Raw genomic sequence first — 7,966 nt, forward strand, 5'->3', positions numbered from 1 at the left:
TAAAACCACAATGAGGAACACTTCACCACATTAGGATAGTTGGTGTTTAAAGCACACACACAAAGAGAAGAACCAGTGTTGGTGAGGATGTGGAGAACCTGAAACACTTGTACATTTTTAGCAGGAATATAAAAAAGGAGTAGCAGTTATAGAAAATGGTATGGTAGCTCCTCAAAAAAAATTAAACACTGGATTACCATATATTCTGAGTATATAACCAAAAGAACTGAAAGCAGGAACTTGAACAGACATTTGTATACCCATGTTCATAGTAGCATTTTTGCCATTCGCCAAAAGATACAAATAATCTAAATGCCCATCAGTGGATGAATGGATAAACGACATGTGGTACATACCTATCACGGAATCGTATTCGGCCTTAAAAAGGAACAAATTTTGATACGTGCTATAATTGGGATGAATCTTGAAGACCCTGTGCTAATTGAAATAAACCAGTCACATAAGGACAAATACCATTTAGGATTCCACTGCAAGAGGTATCTCGGGTATTCAAATTCATCCATACGTAAAGAATGATTTGTCAGAAGCAGGGGAGAGAGAAGAATGGGGTATTATTGTTTAATGATTACAGAGTTTCACCTTTGCAGGATGGGAAAAATTCAGAAGGCGGATGGTGGTGATGGCTGTGCAGGAGCGAGAGTATATTTAAAGTCAGTTATCTCTGTATTTAAACATGGTTAAAAAGATCAATTTTAAGTTATGTATATTTTTCCACAATTAAAAAAATAAAGTAATTGCATAGCATTTCCTTTACTTATGGATTAAATTAGAAAGCAAAAATCTCAGTATGGCATAGGGCAGGTGTATGGTATCAACAGTCCACAATACAGTCAGCAGCAGTAAATACTATCGGTATATAAAAAGGTCGCATTATCCTGCACATACATACTTTGCCGCTTTTTCGTTTTTTGACAAAAGCAGTATTATGCAACAAATGTCAACTTTCCAGCACAGATGGAGAGTTCTAAACCCTGAGATCTCTCTATCCCCACCAACAGAAGCATAACAATTAGATGCTGAGATCCGAGCTTACGAAGGCTTGGGTGGAGGGGGAAAAAAAAAACAAAAGAATACAAGAAAGTCAATTTATAAACAATATTGTTATGTCTGTAATTTATATAAATATTTCAGAGGATATTTAGAAAAAGCCCTTTGGTAATGAGTTTCAATACATCAAAGCAGAAATAAACACATATGTTCACAGTGTCTCAGAGAATAATACAAATAAATTATTACAAAATGAGAAAAAGATTGATTGGACTGATACTCTTTGGAGCTGCTGTTTCTTTTTGGTTAATTCCATTTATTACATGAAGTTGCTTGAAACTTCTTAAAAGTCTGCTTAATATTAGCTTCTTAAATATTGTCATAAATGTTTTAGAGTTTGGTTATTGCTTTCTTCAGATCCATAACCTTGCTTTAATAACCCACATATATTCACATCCACTTAGCAGACACATTACATTGTGTCATTAAGTTACACAATGAGTATAATTGCTTTACTTCCTACTGATTCTCTCCTAGGTCTAAGTCATCAGAAAAGAACATTCTCTCAGAGCCTTAACAGTCTGAAAGCCCCTGGCATCTGAAGGGATCAAGCAGGTGAGAGCCACCGTATCTCTCCCAACACCTTAATTATTTATCACCTAGCTCTAGGCAGGTCAGGGTTTTTCTGGAGACACTCTGTCAATCTGACTTGAATTAGGAAAAAACAAAAAAAACCCCAAAACCTCAGAGCTCACTCTCAGTTACAGGAGGCCAAATGCCCAATGGCTGATGAGAACTCCTAGGAGCCTCACACCCTCATTAGGATATAAATGGAATTTCCTGATACAAATTTGCATATAAAAAGTCGACTTAACTTAAAAAAAAAAAAAAGAGTCATCTCCTGAGTAGAGGCTTCAAACCCCTTAAATTCATCCCTGTTCTCTATTTCCTGCTCCCGGACACCTGGCTGTGCCCATTTGCACAAATTCTCACCGTGTCCTTAAGAGACCACAGAGAAAGGATAATGTGAAACTCAAAGGATTGTTCTGGTCTTTCGTTGCAGTCAGAGATGAAATATGAGCAAAACTTGAAACTGTCGGCAAAATGATAATTTCTGAGCATCCGTAAGTTCAGTTGCTTTGACATCCCTCCCCCAGACACACTTCCCAGGAGTGTTTTTCCCAAACAACCCATTAAATGGAAACATCTGCATTCACTATTTGTTACTTGTTAAAAGCGATCTTTTCTCTGAGGCATAAATCATCTCCATAAGAGACACGAAATGTCCACTTGGGAATGCAGACGACGGCTGTGCTGCGCGGAGACAGGAGGCAGGAGGAAAATATTAGCGGATCCCGCGGTTATTGGATCAACTAAAGTAACTTAGTTTAATTCTCAAGAGACTGCGAAGGACTACGTGACTTTGGGCGAGCTTTATATGCTCTCTTGTCTCATTTCCCTTATCTCTAACATTTAGATCTTCAAGAATTCCCCAAATTTCATCTTCCATTTAGAACTTTTAACAGGTGTGCCCAGAGTTGACTACATAAGACTGAGTGCGAGCTCTCACCCAGGCGGCGGCCTAGATGCACAGACGACCAAGCTCTAATATGCATAAATATCCCTGGGGAACTTGCCATACGTGGATATTCCTGCAGAAGAGTGTTATAGAACCTCTGATCCAGGGATGTTTGAAATAGCGGATTTCTCTTCTAATAAGAAATTTGACGTTTTTATTCGTTAAACGACTTGATGTGGTCAATGCCTACTGCTAAGGTACATGCCTGACCATGACTTTACGCCAGCCCCGTTTTGCACTGCCGTGCTGTGGCCAAGCGTGGGAAGAGTCCTCTTCACCATTCCGTACTTGACCCAGAAATGACAGATGTCTTGATTTGCCGCAGCCACGTGCCCACCACGTAGGGCAATGGTGCAGAGTGGTGATCACCTGAATCAAAGATGAGGCTTTTCATCTTCATCTTCTTCCGAGACCTCCTTTTCTGTGACTCCTGACTGCAGACAAGTCTATTTTTCTCTCCAAATTATAAGTGTCTCATGATGCCATTTCTGAAAGCCTCTTAGTCACTACCCAATTATTACTGCAATATTTTTTTTTTTTTTTAAATTTCGGCTAGGGAGGATACAAGGCAGAAAAATGGTGAAGGTTCGATTTTTCAGTGTTGCCAATCTCCCTGACCTTCCTCCCCACTTCCCATCCCTGTTCCAACACACCTGTAACTAAGATAAAAATAAAAATAAAAATAAAAATAAAAATAAAAATAAAAATGACCGTTTTAAATCTGGTTTGGTTAGTGGTTAGTTTCCAGAGAAAATTTTGGTTGGGTTTTAGAGCTAATCAAGGCAGAACCAACACATCATATTTACTCTCCCTGGCAGGAAACACATACTCTACTATCAACTGGCTATAAACATCCTGTTAGGTTTGTCTTTTTCCAATTCTCCATGTGTCCATCCACTTATAGGGAATTACTTTCAGTTCCTTGAATGTGACACACTTTCAAAAATGCAAGCCTGTTTTCTCGGTGGCTCACGTAGTTCCCTCCTGTGATGTACTTGCTGGCTCGCTCCTGCTCATCTGCCAGGACTCAGAGACATTGCAAGGCTACATCTGGGGCTCCTCTGATGTGTTTCTATAGAATTTTGTGGATGATTTTGCCATAATCCAAACTGCAGTGTACACTAATCACAGGTTTGCCTCTTGGCATCTTTCATTGTAAAGAGCCCTTTGAGGACAGAAAACCATGACTATTGTGTTTTGTCCATTTTGTTTTTGTTTTTAACTCCAATATGTAACACCTTGCTGGGTACATTATGTGTGCTGATATTTGTTTATCAAATGGATGGATAGATGGATGGACAGATGGATGCATAGAAATATAAACACATTTCTTTTTTTACTTACTTTCTTTCAATGTGTTTTTGATGTTTCTATCATTTATTGTTTCCAAAAGAAGGTAAAAGCAAAACAATACAATCAGACAAACTAATTCAGAAGGCTACTTGGATTTCGTTAGAGATATAATAGAGAAATTGGATCAAATAACACGCAAATCTTTGAAAGTATCTGGCAATACTTCAGACTTCTCTACATTGACAAGGTTTTTTTTTGTTTGTTTGTTTTATTTTGTTTTTACAGCTATTTAGGCAACAGATGGAGGGTACGCTTTAAGCTTAAGAATGTCCAGCAGCTCTCTCCTACCCTCCAGATAAAATTGAATGTTCTCCTGCCTAGAAAGTCAGCTCTCTGAAATTGTGATCTTTCCACATTCAAATCCCATCTGATCATCCTACATTCTACAAACTTAGGATCTACACATAAAATATTATTTGCCTTTTTCTTGAAAAACAAAACAAAACCCAAAACAGGATATTGCACATGTTCACGCCTTTCACTATGGAGTTGTCTACAACCAGGAAAGATATTTCCGTCTATATTGATCAACATCTAGTAACATTTCAAGACTCAGTTCAAATGGTTATTCATTAAATAGCTTGTCTTATCAAATATGTTCTCTTAAAGTCATCCCTGACTTTTTTCTTTTTTTTTAAGTTCATCTCTCTTCATTATTGTCATGACGTGAGCAAAACCTTGTAAAAATTTCCTTTAAACATGTATATGATCTCCCTGAAAATAAACCCTATGCCATTTTGTTGTAGTAGAAGCACACTATATGTGGCAATATTAATCAGTGGCTATCATTTTAAAATAGGATACTTTTCTTGGTAATTTTATTATGTAAACTGTCATAGAGTGAAACTGACTTATTTCTTTTTTTATATATATATTTTTTAATAATAACTTTATTTTTATTGGTGTTCAATTTGCCAACATACAGAATAACCCCCAGTGCTCATCCCGTCAAGTGCCCACCTCAGTGCCCGCCACCCAGTCACATAGTACTGGAAGTCCTAGCCTCAGCAATCAGACAACAAAAAGACATTAAAGGCATTCAAATTGGCAAAGAAGAAGTCAAACTCTCCATCTTCGCCAATGACGTGATACTCTACATAGAAAACCCAAAAGACTCCCCCCAAAGATTGCTAGAACTCATACAGCGATTCGGCAGTGTGGCAGGATACAAAATCAATGCCCAGAAGTCAGTGGCATTTCTATACACTAACAATGAGACTGAAGAAAGAGAAATTCAGGTACTTTTATTATGTAAACTATCATAGAGTGAAACTGACTTATTTCTTACATGGTTCTATGACTTTTAGCATTTGTACAGATCCATGCACTACAAGAATGGGACCTAGAACAGTCCCTTCACCCTCAAAACACTCTCTGAGTACCCGCATCGTATCCTTACCTTTCCCCCAACTTAATCGTTGGCAACCTCTAATTTGTATTCTATCTCTATACCTTTATCTTTTTGAGAAGGTCATATAAACAGATTCATAAATCCTGAAATATATAACCTTTTGAGACAAGTGGGTTTTTTTTTCCACTAAGAATAATCTCTTTGAGATTTATTCAAGCTGCTATATATATTACTATCCCATTCCTTTTTATTTCAGAGTCATTTCCCACTATACAGATGTTCCACACATTGCTTATCCATTTACTCATCAAAGGAGGTTTGGAATGTTTCTAGGTTTTGGCAATTATAAAGACAGCTGCTTTGAACTTCCATGTATAGGTTGTTTTGTAAACATAACTTTTTCATTTTTATAGGATAAATACCCAGTTGTAGAGTTTTATTGAGATACAATTGATATATAAAATATGTTTGTATATATGCATGCTCCTGTGAAACCATCACCACGATCAAGATAATAGACATGTCTATTACCTCCAATATTTCCTTATGTCACGTGGAGGTTAGTTTAATGTGCCAACTTTATTGGGCTAAAGTATACCCAGATGTCTAGTAAAACTTTATTTCTGGGTGTGTCTTTGAGGGTGTTTCAGGAAAAGATTAGCATTAAAAAAAAAAAAAAACTAAGCTTTATTTATTTTAGAGAGAGAGAGAGTGTGTGAATAGGGGGAGAGGCAGAGGGAGAGTGTGAAAGAGAATCCCAAGCTGACTCCAGATCCAATTACAGAACCCAATGCAGGGCTCATCCTACAACCCTGAGATCATGACCTGAGTTCAAATCAAGAGAACATAGAATATACCACCATTCCTTAGTGTCTTCTTCAATTTCCTTTATCAATATCTTATAGTTTTCTGTGGTTAAATTTTTTCCTAAATATTTTATTACTTTTGAGGCTCTTGTAAATAAGATTATTTTCTTAATTTTGATTATTCCCTTAAATTCTCTTTTAGATAGCTTATATTTAGTGTGTAAAATGCAATTGGTTTCTCTATGTTAATTTTGTATCCTATAACTTGACCAAATCCATTCATCAGATTTTTGCTGAGTCTTTAGAGTTTTCTATATATAATAGCATGTCTTCTGCAAAAAGACACAGTTTTACTTTTTCCTTTCCGATTTGGGTGTCTTTTATTTGTGTTTTTCATCTAACTTCACTAGCCAGCACTATGTTGAATAGAAGTGAGAGGGTTAGTATCTTTGTCCTGTTCCTGATCATAGAAAAAAAGCTTTTCACCTTACACTATTAAGTATGATGTTAGCTGTGGTCTCATTCTATACCTAATTTTTCAAAGCTTTTATTATGAAGATGTTGAATTTTGCCAAATCCTTTTTCTACATCTACTGAAATGATCATGCAACTTTTATTCTTCATTTTGTAAAGGTGGAGTTAATTTGCATATATTGAACCATCCCGGCATCTCATGGATAAAATCCAGCTTGATCATGGTGTGTAATCTAGTTAATGTGTTAAGTTTGTTTGCTAGTATTTTTTGGAGTATTTTTGCAGCTATGCTCATCAGGAACATTGGCCTGTAGTTGTCTTCTCACGTAGCATCTTTGTCTGGCATTGACATCAGAGTAATGCTGGCCTTACAGAGAGAGTTTGCAAGTGTTCCATCTTCTTTACTTTTTTTGAAAGAGCTTAAAGAAGAGCTTTTAATTTTCCTTTAAATGTTTGGTAGAATTCTCCAGTGAAGCCATGTGTTCCAGGGATCTTCTTTGTTGGGAGGTTTTTTCATTATGATTCATTATCTTTACTTTTAATGGGTCTGTAAAATGCTCTATTTCTCCATGATTTGAGTCTTAGTAAATTGCATGTTCCTAGGCTTCTATTTTCCCAAATTTGTTGGCATATAGTAGTCTCCTATGATCCTTTGTATTTCTCTGGCATCAGTTGTAATATTTCCTCTTTCCTTTATGATTTCAGTTTTTCTTTTTTCATGGTGTTAGTCTAGCTAAATCTCTGTCAATTTTCTTTTCTAAAAACAAAACAAAACAAAAAACCCACGTCTCTTTCTCTCATTAATCTTTACTGTTGTCTTTTCAGTCAGTTTCATTTATTTCCATCTGATCTTTGTTATTTCCTCCCTTCTACTAAGTCTGGGCTTAGTTTATTCTTCTTTTTCTAGTTCCTTGACATGTAAAGTTAGGTTGCTTATTTAATATATATATATTTTTTGGCATAGGTATTTGTTACTATGATCTTCCCTCTTAGAATTGATTTGCTACATCACATTAGTTTTGGTGTGTTGCATTTCCATTTTCAGTTGTCTCAAATTACCTTCTTGATTTCCCTTTTCTTGTTGACCTATTGGTTGTTCAGGATCAATCAATCTTCAAATATTTGTGAATTTTCCAAATCTCTTCTTGTTATTGATTTCTAGATTCAAACCATTGTGGACGGAAAAATACTTGATATGATTTCTATTTTCTTAAATTTGTTAAGACTTATTTTGTTGCCTAACAAATGAACTTTGCAAGAGGATGTTCCATAGTTACTTGAGAAGAATGTGTATTCTGCTTCTGTTGGATGGAATGTTCTGTATATGTCTGTTAGGTCCATTTGGTCACAAGTGTATTTTTTTGTTTCCATGGTAGGATAATTATTTGCAAAGTT

This window comes from Vulpes lagopus, chromosome 10 (assembly GCF_018345385.1).
Source record: "Vulpes lagopus strain Blue_001 chromosome 10, ASM1834538v1, whole genome shotgun sequence".
Taxonomy (NCBI): Eukaryota; Metazoa; Chordata; class Mammalia; order Carnivora; family Canidae; genus Vulpes; species Vulpes lagopus.